Source organism: Lithobates pipiens, unplaced genomic scaffold (genome assembly GCF_037356315.1).
Source record: "Lithobates pipiens isolate NorthernLeopardFrog02 unplaced genomic scaffold, aLitPip1_a1.2 Scaffold_8, whole genome shotgun sequence".
Taxonomy (NCBI): Eukaryota; Metazoa; Chordata; class Amphibia; order Anura; family Ranidae; genus Lithobates; species Lithobates pipiens.
Genome location: NW_027507903.1, coordinates 651,125,178 through 651,137,635, shown reverse-complemented (window position 1 = coordinate 651,137,635; position 12,458 = coordinate 651,125,178). Strand labels below are relative to the sequence as shown.

The 12,458-nt window shown below is 43.8% G+C and overlaps 1 protein-coding gene across 5 annotated transcripts in view; it reads left to right on the top strand.

The window, feature by feature from the left end:
- The window catches only part of LOC143961708 (C-type lectin domain family 10 member A-like), a 93,376-nt gene that overhangs the window by 741 nt on the left and 80,177 nt on the right, over window positions 1-12,458 (top strand). The window lies entirely within an intron of this gene.

Below are 12,458 nucleotides of genomic sequence, written 5' to 3'. Positions count from 1 at the left end.
GAAGGAGCCATCAGAAGATGGGCACACTGTAGTCATTAAGGGATGGACATGGTCAGCAACAATACTCAGGTAGACCGTGGGGGGTTAAACCATGCTCAATTGGTACTAAGGAGGCCCAAAGTGTGCCAAGAAGATATCCCCCACACCATTACAACCTAGACATGTGCATGGCGAAAAAAAAAAATTGTTTTGCTTAGATCCGTTAACCTATTAATTTAGTTTTGTTAAATTTGGTTGATTCGTTCAATTAATTTTCAAAATTTGTTGCTTTTTATTATTTCAAATATTCTTAGATTTTTGTGATTTTTTTTTTCCGTTCCGAAAACTATCGAACCAAAAAATTTTGAATCGGCCGAATTTAAAAATGTCAAATTTTTCCGATTCTAATGCTCTATTTTGGATGAGATCTTATGACACTGGAGGCTATTGGAGTACAGGGACCTCATTGTCCAGTGGTGAGATGATTGGAGCTTTGTGACATGGTGCATTTTCCTGCTGGAAGGAGCCATCAGAAGATGGGGACACTGTAGTCATAAAGGGATGGACATGGTCAGCAACAATACTCAGGTAGGCTGTGGGGTTTAATCGATGCTCAATTGGTGCTAAGGAGGCCCAAAGTGTGCCAAGAAAATATCCCAACACCATTACACCTAGATATGTGCATGACGAAAAAAAATTTTTCGTTTCACTTAGATCCATTAACCTATTAATTTAGTTTTGTTAAATTTGGTTGATTCGTTCAATTCATTTTCAAAATGTGTTGCTTTTTATTATTTCAAATATTCTTAGATTTTACTGATTTTTTTTTCCGTTTTTGAATCGGCCGAATTTAAAAATGTCTAATTTTCCGATTCTGATGCTCTATTGGATGAGATCTTATGACACTGAAGGCCATTGGAGTACAGGGACCTCATTGTCCAGTGGTGAGATGATTTGAGTGAGGACAGGGACCTCATTGTCCAGTGGTGAGATGATTTGAGTGAGGACAGGGACCTCATTGTCCAGTGGTGAGATGATTTGAGCGAGGACAGGGACCTCATTGTCCAGTGGTGAGATGATTTGAGCGAGGACAGGGACCTCATTGTCCAGTGGTGAGATGATTTGAGTGAGGACAGGGACCTCATTGTCCAGTGGTGAGATGATTTGAGCGAGGACAGGGACCTCATTGTCCAGTGGTGAGATGATTTGAGTGAGGACAGGGACCTCATTGTCCAGTGGTGAGATGATTTGAGCGAGGACAGGGACCTCATTGTCCAGTGGTGAGATGATTTGAGCGAGGACAGGGACCTCATTGTCCAGTGGTGAGATGATTTGAGCGAGGACAGGGACCTCATTGTCCAGTGGTGAGATGATTTGAGCGAGGACAGGGACCTCATTGTCCAGTGGTGAGATGATTTGAGCGAGGACAGGGACCTCATTGTCCAGTGGTGAGATGATTTGAGCGAGGACAGGGACCTCATTGTCCAGTGGTGAGATGATTTGAGCGAGGACAGGGACCTCATTGTCCAGTGGTGAGATGATTTGAGCGAGGACAGGGACCTCATTGTCCAGTGGTGAGATGATTTGAGCGAGGACAGGGACCTCATTGTCCAGTGGTGAGATGATTTGAGCGAGGACAGGGACCTCATTGTCCAGTGGTGAGATGATTTGAGCGAGGACAGGGACCTCATTGTCCAGTGGTGAGATGATTTGAGCGAGGACAGGGACCTCATTGTCCAGTGGTGAGATGATTTGAGCGAGGACAGGGACCTCATTGTCCAGTGGTGAGATGATTTGAGCGAGGACAGGGACCTCATTGTCCAGTGGTGAGATGATTTGAGCGAGGACAGGGACCTCATTGTCCAGTGGTGAGATGATTTGAGCGAGGACAGGGACCTCATTGTCCAGTGGTGAGATGATTTGAGCGAGGACAGGGACCTCATTGTCCAGTGGTGAGATGATTTGAGCGAGGACAGGGACCTCATTGTCCAGTGGTGAGATGATTTGAGCGAGGACAGGGACCTCATTGTCCAGTGGTGAGATGATTTGAGCGAGGACAGGGACCTCATTGTCCAGTGGTGAGATGATTTGAGCGAGGACAGGGACCTCATTGTCCAGTGGTGAGATGATTTGAGTGAGGACAGGGACCTCATTGTCCAGTGGTGAGATGATTTGAGCGAGGACAGGGACCTCATTGTCCAGTGGTGAGATGATTTGAGCGAGGACAGGGACCTCATTGTCCAGTGGTGAGATGATTTGAGCGAGGACAGGGACCTCATTGTCCAGTGGTGAGATGATTTGAGCGAGGACAGGGACCTCATTGTCCAGTGGTGAGATGATTTGAGTGAGGACAGGGACCTCATTGTCCAGTGGTGAGATGATTTGAGCGAGGACAGGGACCTCATTGTCCAGTGGTGAGATGATTTGAGTGAGGACAGGGACCTCATTGTCCAGTGGTGAGATGATTTGAGCGAGGACAGGGACCTCATTGTCCAGTGGTGAGATGATTTGAGCGAGGACAGGGACCTCATTGTCCAGTGGTGAGATGATTTGAGTGAGGACAGGGACCTCATTGTCCAGTGGTGAGATGATTTGAGCGAGGACAGGGACCTCATTGTCCAGTGGTGAGATGATTTGAGCGAGGACAGGGACCTCATTGTCCAGTGGTGAGATGATTTGAGCGAGGACAGGGACCTCATTGTCCAGTGGTGAGATGATTTGAGCGAGGACAGGGACCTCATTGTCCAGTGGTGAGATGATTTGAGCGAGGACAGGGACCTCATTGTCCAGTGGTGAGATGATTTGAGTGAGGACAGGGACCTCATTGTCCAGTGGTGAGATGATTTGAGCGAGAACAGGGACCTCATTGTCCAGTGGTGAGATGATTTGAGCGAGGACAGGGACCTCATTGTCCAGTGGTGAGATGATTTGAGCGAGGACAGGGACCTCATTGTCCAGTGGTGAGATGATTTGAGTGAGGACAGGGACCTCATTGTCCAGTGGTGAGATGATTTGAGCGAGGACAGGGACCTCATTGTCCAGTGGTGAGATGATTTGAGCGAGGACAGGGACCTCATTGTCCAGTGGTGAGATGATTTGAGCGAGGACAGGGACCTCATTGTCCAGTGGTGAGATGATTTGAGCGAGGACAGGGACCTCATTGTCCAGTGGTGAGATGATTTGAGCGAGGACAGGGACCTCATTGTCCAGTGGTGAGATGATTTGAGCGAGGACAGGGACCTCATTGTCCAGTGGTGAGATGATTTGAGCTTTGTGATATGGTGCATTATCCTGCTGGAAGGAGCCATCAGAAGATGGGGACACTGTAGTCATAAAGGGATGGACATGGTCAGCAACAATACTCAGGTAGGCTGTGGCATTTAAACCAAGCTCAATTGGTACTTAGGGGTCCAAAGTCTGGCAAGAAACTTTGGTTGATTCGCTGAATTTGTTTTTGGAATTCGTATTTGGAATTGGTTTCCTTTATTATTTTAGAAATTTCTTCGATTTGCTCGATTTTTTTTGATTCAAAATGATCGAACCAAAAAATTTTGTATCAACCAGATTGAAAAAAATTTACATTTTATGATTTGAATGCTCTATTGGATGAGATGTGGTGACTGAGTGTGGAGGCCATTGGAGTACAATGACTGCATTGTCCAGTAGTGGGATGATTGGAGCTTTGTGACAATATTCTTAGATTTTCATGATTTTTTTTTTTCCGTTCCAAAACTATCGAACCAAAAAAAAATTGAAATCGGCCGAATTTAAAAATGTCTAATTTTCCAATTCTAATGCTCTATTGGATGAGATCTTATGACACTGGAGGCCATTGCAGTACAGGGACCTCATTTTCCAGTGGTGAGATAATTGGAGCTTTGTGACACATAGCATTATCCTGCTGGAAGGAGCCATCAGAAGATGGGGACACTGTAGTCATAAAGGGGTGGACATGGTCAGCAACAATGCTCAGGTAGGCTGTGATGTGTAAACGATGCTCAATTGGTACTAAGGGGCCCAAAGTGTGCCAAGAAAATATCCTCACACCATTAAGCCTAGACATGTTTATTATTTTGTTTGGTTAAATTCGGTCGATTTGTTTAATTAATTTTCGGAATTCGTATTCAGAATTTGTTTCCTTTTATAGTTTCAAATTTTATTAGATTTTCCCTTTTTTTTTTTTCGATTAGAAACTATCGAGCCGAAAATGTTTTGAATCGTCTGAATCCAAAAAATTTCACATTTTTCGATTCCAATGCAGCTGCCAAAATGGTTTTACAATTCAGGCAAAAAAGTTCTTTATTTCTTTCTTCAGACCAGAGATTATTCTTGTTCCTCACAGTCTAAGATCCCTTCAGGTGCTTTTTTGAAAAATCCACAAAGACTTTTTTTTTTTTTTTTAATCAGAAAAAAAAAAAGCTTTATTGTTAAGCCACCGCTTAGAAAGAAGTACAAAGAGTTACATTGGGTTATCATGGTACAATGATGAAAATGAGTCATATTATATAGGATAACATCCAATACAAATATCCATAAAGACATTCAAAAGAAAGGCAAAATGGCATAGCATAAGCAAAGTAAATGATAATCACAGGGCAGCTTTTACAAAAAATGAACACATAAAAAAAACAAAAAACTTTTTAGCAAAAAAAGTGAACTTTTTTTGAAAAACAAACCAGTGATAGGCCTATAGCAGCCTAACTACCTATTATCTCATAGTTACACTATATTGCCAAAAGTATTGGGACACCTGGCGTTACACACACACATGAACTTTAATGACTTCCCAGTCTTAGTCCGTAGGGTCCAATATTGACTTGGCCCACCCTTTGCAGCTATAACAGCTTCAACTCTTCTGGGAAGGGAACTCTCTCATCCATGTCTTTATGGACCTTGCTTTGTGCACTGGTCCAAATAATTTGCTGGAGGGGGGATTATGGTGTGGAGATGTACTTCAGGGGGTTGGGCTTGGCCCCTTAGTTCAAGTGAAGGGAACTCTTAATGCGTCAGCATACCAAGACATGTTAGACAATTTCATGCTCCCAACTTTGTGGGAACACTTTGGGGATGACCCATTCCTGTTCCTACTTGACTGCGCACCAGTGTACAAAGCAAGGTCCATAAAGACATGGATGAGGGAGTTTGGAGTGGAGGAACTTGACTGACTTGCACAGAGTCCTGACCTCAACCCTACAGAACACCTTTGGGATGCATTCGAGCGGAGACTACGAGCCAGGCCTTCTCGTCCAACATCAGTGTCTGACCGCACAAATGCGCTTCTGGAAGAATGGTCAAACATTCCCATAGACACACTCCTAAACCTTGTGGACGGCCTTCCCAGAAGAGTTGAAGCTGTTATAGCTCCAAAGGGTGGGCCAACTCAATATTGAACCCTACGGACTAAGACTGGGATGCCATTAAAGTTCATGCACGTGTAAAGGCAGGTGCCCCAATACTTTTGGTAATATTGTGTATACAGCATCAGCATTCCTAACTTCAGTTAAAGCATAAGGTAATAGCATGCATATATCTGCAACTATTGAGTATCTCATACAGCGAATTGGGGAACATTACTAATTACATAAAGTCATTACATCTGCAGTAACCGGTCTAAGATTAGTTAAGTGGTAGCCAACCCTGGCATTTCAAGCCAGGTTTGCTATAAAGAATAGAACTTACGTTGTGCATTTCTATGTTGGTATGTCAATTTTTTCCCGTATCAATAAAGAATAAACCCGATCAATCCATTGTTTGGTTGTGGAAACATGTGGGGACAACCAAAATCCAGCAATTTGTTTACGTGCTATATACTGCAGACGGGTTGTGGTTATGTGGAACAGTTTCACATCAACTGCCCTTAGTAAACAATGGGATTCATTGGTTCTTTAAGCCTGGGTTCACACTTATGCAAATTGGATGTGGGTTTCCGCACATCCAATTCACAGGAGAGTGGGGTGGCCTCATCTCTGGGGCAGCCACAGAACACACTGCAGAAGGGTCCTGTCCATCCTTGGCTCAGTTTCAGGTCCGAATTCACTCAAAAATTCAGACCTGATTTGCCCCTAAAATGGAGAACGGTGACGCAATAGACCCCCTGCTGCAAGTCGCTCCGCAAACAGTGTGAACCCAGCCTTATGCCGCGTACACACGAGCGGATTGTATGGCGTACTTAGTCCGTCATACAATCCGACGGACAATCCGTCGTAGTTTCCACTGAACGGACTTGACCACACACGGATGCACAAACAGTCCATCGAAAGCTTGCGCGATGACGTGTACAGCACGTACGATGGGACTAGAAATAGGAAGTCCAAGACACAGCAAAGCACCCTTCCGCCATGTAAATCCTTTCTGGGCATGCGCCATTCTTAGTCCGTCGAACTAGCATACTGACGACCGTATTGTCCGCTGAAACCAAAGTACGACGGACAGATTTTTGGAAAAACCGAAAATCTTAGTACTTCGGACTGCACACTGAAAAAGTCCGCTGAAGCCCACACACGAGCGGATTGTCCGCTGAAATGTGTTTCAACGGACTAAGTACGTCAAACACTTTTGACCGTGTGTACGCGGCATCAGTGTGAATACAACAGATTAAAATATCTGTGACCTCCTTCCAGTACCGACAAAAATTCGGACACCCCCAGATCAGGTGTATAAAGTCCCCCTCTTGTCCTCTACATTTAGGGCAGAGGGGAGACTCACGTCTGCCCCATCCAAATATTTGCACCGGGGTTCGGTAAGCTCTGTGTAACAAAAATAACCGTGACAATTTATATGAAGGTGAAATCAAGCTTAAATAATTTTTTTTTTTTTTCATACCTGCAAGGGAAAAGGCATAATGAGCTAGTATGCACCGCATACTAGCTCATTATGAAATACTTACCTTAGAACGAGGCCCCGACATCTCTCCTGACATGTTCCCTCGGCTTGTCTTCCAGATATCGCGGCTCTGGCGCTAGCGTCTGCCAGGCTTCCAGCCGAGAAATCCCTGTGTGCATGCACCGCTGCAGTCAGCGGCGCATTGCGAGGGGAATATCTCCTAAACCATACAGGTTTAGGAGATATTTTTTTTTACCTACAGGTAAGCCTTATTATAAGCTTATAGAAATATATATATTTAGGCGGGGACCGGCGCCACTGTTAATTGGCTGCAATGGGGTATGTACAGAGAATAAGTACACATACACCACTGGCCACCAAGAAAATACAGTGGTTACCAGGGTAGGTAGCAAGCCTATCCAAAAAAGTAGACTACAAGGGAGGAAGGAGGAGTAAGCAGAACTAAACCCTTGTAGTAACCTCTACTGATATATATTACTACTAAGGTACCAATACCAATAATGATGCACGCCAGTACCTATAGTGTACTAAGGGGGTTCCACAAATTATATGAATAACTCACCAAAAAGGTGTATATATTGACCACTCATTGACACTTATATACATAAAAATTATATATAAAAACAAGGGAGATTAGGATATATAGCTGTAGACCTGCCGGGTTATGATAATTATGTGTCCATGAGTCTGTACACATACATAAACATTAACCCAAAAAAACCTCAGGAAGTGCTACTAAAGTGCATAGGATACAAAATTGTACACAAAGTGCAAAGGTGATGTACAAAGTATAATCATTAAACACTGAGGTGATTAGTGTATTGTAAAGTGATCACAGTATAATTAATTAGAACTAAAAATAACAGTAAAAAACAGTGCACAGAGCCCTCAAGATAAACTAATTATTAAATAATAATAATAGTGATAATAATAATTAATAAAAAATGTGAAAAAAAAATGTGAAAAAAATTCTGTGATAAACAATTCATAAAAACCCCAAAGATAGTTCATATACAGCCGAAATGGCAATCTCCTACAAAGTGCAATCCAAAAATTGGGAAAAAAAAGAAAATTTCATGTCCACAAAATCTTCAGATATGTGCAGTAGATAAAAGTGACTGGTGCTCAAGTACATAAGATTCAGGTGACTTCCGTGCTCGCCCCCTCAGTTCCCCACTCACCAGAACTATGAGCCCACGAAGGGCAATCAGGCCTGTAGATATCACACAGCAAGAGTCGGTGCACAGAAGAAGGATTTGAAGAAGGTTGTGTTCCACTCTCTTCTTGATGTACAAGGAAAGCTGGTGCTGATAAATCAGGGTTTCCTCAGGGAGAAAAGAAGGGGGGAGGACTCCATAGTGCAGTAATTCCAGGTCTCAAAAAATAAGTTTTAAAACCATAAACTTTATTCACACACCAATAAAAGAGATGTGTTTTTTCGAAAAAACAATAACAAAAAAATGTATATACCGTATATACTCGAGTATAAGCCGAGATTTTCAGCCTCTTTTTTGAGGCTGAAAGTGCCCCCCTCGGCTTATACTCGAGTCATCGCTGTCTGCCTGCTCGATCAGCGTGTCGAGCAGACAGACAGCGGACATTCTAAAATTCAAAAGCCGCGCCTCCGCCTCCGCCTTCGCCTGTGATAGGCGGAACACTGAATTTCCCAGCAGTCAGTGTTCCGCCTATCACGGACATCCGCTCATCCTCGTACTACGGACGAGGATGAGACGATGTCCGTGATAGGCGGAACACAGGCTGCTGGGAAATTCAGTGTTCCGCCTATCACAGGCGAAGGCGGAGGCGCGGCTTTTGAATTTTAGAATGGCCGCCGAGGCGCCGACGAAGAGCGGCGATCCTGGCAAGGCACGGGACGGAGGCAAGGCAAGGCACGGCACGGGACGGGACTGAGGCAAGGCACGACACGGGACGGAGGCAAGGAGGCAAGGCACGGCACGGGACGGAGGCAAGGAGGCAAGGCACGGGACGGAGGCTCGGGACACAGGCTCGGGACACAGGTAGGCTGGACACACACACACACACACACACACACACACATGGACACACACACACAGGGATGGATGGATGGAGACACACACACACAGGGATGGATGGATACACACACACACAGGGATGGATGGATGGAGACACACACACACAGGGATGGATGGATGGAGACACACACACACAGGGATGGATGGATGGATGGAGACACACACACACAGGGATGGATGGATGGATGGACACACACACACACAGGGATGGATGGATGGATGGACACACACACACACAGGGATGGATGGATGGATGGACACACACACACACAGGGATGGATGGACGGACACACAGGGATGGACGGACACACAGGGATGGACGGACACACAGGGATGGACGGACACACAGGGATGGACGGACACACACACAGGGATGGACAGGCATGTCTCACCCTCGGCTTATACACGAGTCAATAAGTTTGCCAGTTTTTTTGGGGGTAAATTGGGGGCCTCGGCTTATATTCGGGTCGGCCTATACTCGAGTATATACGGTATATTAAAAAATATCACAAAAAACCCCTAGGGGGTATAGTATATAGATAATATGCAATCCCAAGATGACTCAGAGTACATACAGTCTGTTCCAAAGAACACAAAAAATTATATAAAAAGAAAAAAATCTTTTAAATAATTAAAGAAAAATAAAAATATATATAAAAAAGGGGGGGATGGTCAAATGATATATAAACAAGAGGTATGTGGTAGCTAGTTATATGTGCACATCTCCTATACCTGAAGCCCTTTGAAAAGCCTAGGTAGTGTGCACACACACACGCTTACAAAAGGTGAGCAGCGGGAATTGAAAAAGGGGGGTACACTACACCTGTCTACTCCTCAAGGTCAGGGTCCACTGTGTCCAATACGGCGGGCTGGAAAAAATAATACGCCGCTGGTCCTCACACGAGGATGTAGACCTGCCACCTATATTGGAGCTGACAGTACCCGGCCGTAGTAAAGGAACAAGCACGTCGATAGTCGAATCTAGCGTGCGTTCCACCCTGCGTTCCACCTAGCTCAGAGAAACAATCCGGACGCCACTTACTGTTATTTTTAGTTCTAATTAATTATACTGTGATCACTTTACAATACACTAATCACCTTAGTGTTTAATGATTATACTTTGTACATCACCTTTGCACTTTGTGTACAATTTTGTATCCTATGCACTTTAGTAGCACTTCCTGAGGTTTTTTGGGTTAATGTTTATGTATGTGTACAGACTCATGGACACATAATTATCATAACCTGGCAGGTCTACAGCTATATATCCTAATCTCCCTTGTTTTTATATATAATTTTTATGTATACATGGTGTTGCTGTATATAAGTGTCAATGAGTGGTCCATATATACACCTTTTTGGTGAGTTATTCATATAATTTGTGGAACCCCCTTAGTACACTATAGGTACTGGCGTGCATCATTATTGGTATTGGTACCTTAGTAGTAATATATATCAGTAGAGGTTACTACAAGGGTTTAGTTCTGCTTACTCCTCCTTCCTCCCTTGTATTTTACTTTTTGGATAGGCTTGCTACCTACCCTGGTAACCACTGTGTTTTCTTGGTGGCCAGTGGTGTATGTGTACTTATTCTCTGTACATACCCCATTGCAGCCAATTAACAGTGGCGCCGGTCCCCGCCTAAATATATATATTTCTGTTACCGCTTGCATCCCCTCTTGGGGCTGTGAGTTTTAGGGGTGGCGACATTGTTTGTGTGCCCTTCCATTTACATCTTAGCCTCGCCTTAGCCTCCGTAGCGCGGTCTGGGGTCTGTGTGACCTGTGTATCTTTTATCTTTTCTTATTATAAGCTTACCTGCAAGTAAAAGTGAAAAAAAGAGTATACAACCGCTTTAAGGGAATAGATTGTAAACACATCTCCCACACTTTTCCCTCTAAGTGCCCCATATCTTGCTCCCATTTACTCCTACATGGCAACTTTGTGAAGTTCTGTGTGGTGAAAAATAGAGTGGAATGTATTCCAAGAAGACTTTAATGGGTTTTGCAATGAAGAGAGGCCTCCGTCTTCATCTAGCCCAGCCTTTCTCAACCTTTTCAAACTTGATGTGATTGTAGCCGTATTAGAGTACTGCTTGGACCTTGAGGAAGGGGACATACCCCGAAAGCTTGTCCTGAAAAATTGTATGTTAGTGCATGTTAGTGAGTATGGACAGTACTCAATTTTCTCTCAACTTTTTCAACAAAGAGGAACCCTTGAAATAGTTCTCCGGTCTCGAGGAACCCCTGCTAAAAATGAGAAATCTACAACTCATGATACATTAGTGTGATGGTCAGTGAGAAGAATGGTCATTACACTTGTGGTCATTGGGAAGAATTACCTCCTTCCAGATAGATAAAAAGATCAGTGGTGTCAGTGGAAACTTATCCGAGAGGCAGAAATGGCCCAAAGCTGAAGGAACCCCTAGCAACCTCTGGAGGAAACCTAGGGTTCCACAGAGCCCTGGTTGAGAATCACTGATCTGGCCACTCCACCATATAAAAGGGCACATCAGTGGAGGCTTTCAGTGATGGTTGTCCTTCTCGGAAATTGTCCCATATCCACACAAGACCTCTGGAGCTCAGTCAGAGTGACCAAACATCTATCTGGTTGTTGTTTATACACACTGATCTTGTGCAGAAGTTTTTGCCAGCTGAGAAAAAATGTCAAGCACAAATGCTTTCAAATATTTTTATATTTTACTGGTTTCTTTTTATCGATTTTACACTTGCAAAATCAATCTTTAAACCACCTTTGGCTTAAAAAAAAAACAGCATTATTTCAAACTGGTACACTAAGTCACACGGTCTTTGATTTCAGCAATATGTTTACAGTCTGAATTCCTTTTCGAATTTGAATGGAATTCGATTTGAAATTTAATTTGAATACACCAGCTTGGACCGGTGATACAAGGCAGGATGGATCCAGGCTTTCATGTTTATGCCAAATTCTGACCCGACCATCTGAATGTCGCAGCTGAAATCCAGACTCGTCAGACCAGGCAACATTTTTCCAATCTTCTATTGTCCAATTTTGGTGAGCCTCTGCCAATTGTAGCCTCAGTTTCCTGTTCTTCGATGACAGAAGTGGCACCCAGTGTGGTCTTCTGTTGCTGTAGCCCATCTGCTTCAAGTTTCGATGTGTTGTGCATTCAGAGATGGTATTCTGCCTACCTTAGGTGTAACAAGTGGTTATTTGAGTTACTGTTGCCTATCTATCATCTGGAACCAGTCTGCCAATTCTCCTCTGACCTTAACAAGGCATTTTCCTTCACACAACTCACTGGATATTTTGTCTTTTTTCCACCATTCTCTGTAAAGCCGAGAGATGATTGTGTGTGAAAATCCCAGAAATACTCAGACCAGCCCGTCTGGCACCAACAACCATACCACGTTCAAAGTCATGTAAATCCCCTTTCTTCCCCATTCTGATTCTCGGTTTTAACTTCAGCAAGTCTTCTTCACCATGTCTAGATGCCTAAATGTATTGAGATGCTGCCATGTGATTGGCTGATTAGCAATTTAAAAGGTGTACCTAATAAAGTGGTAGGTGAGTGTATTTATACAGTTGATCAGAGCAGCT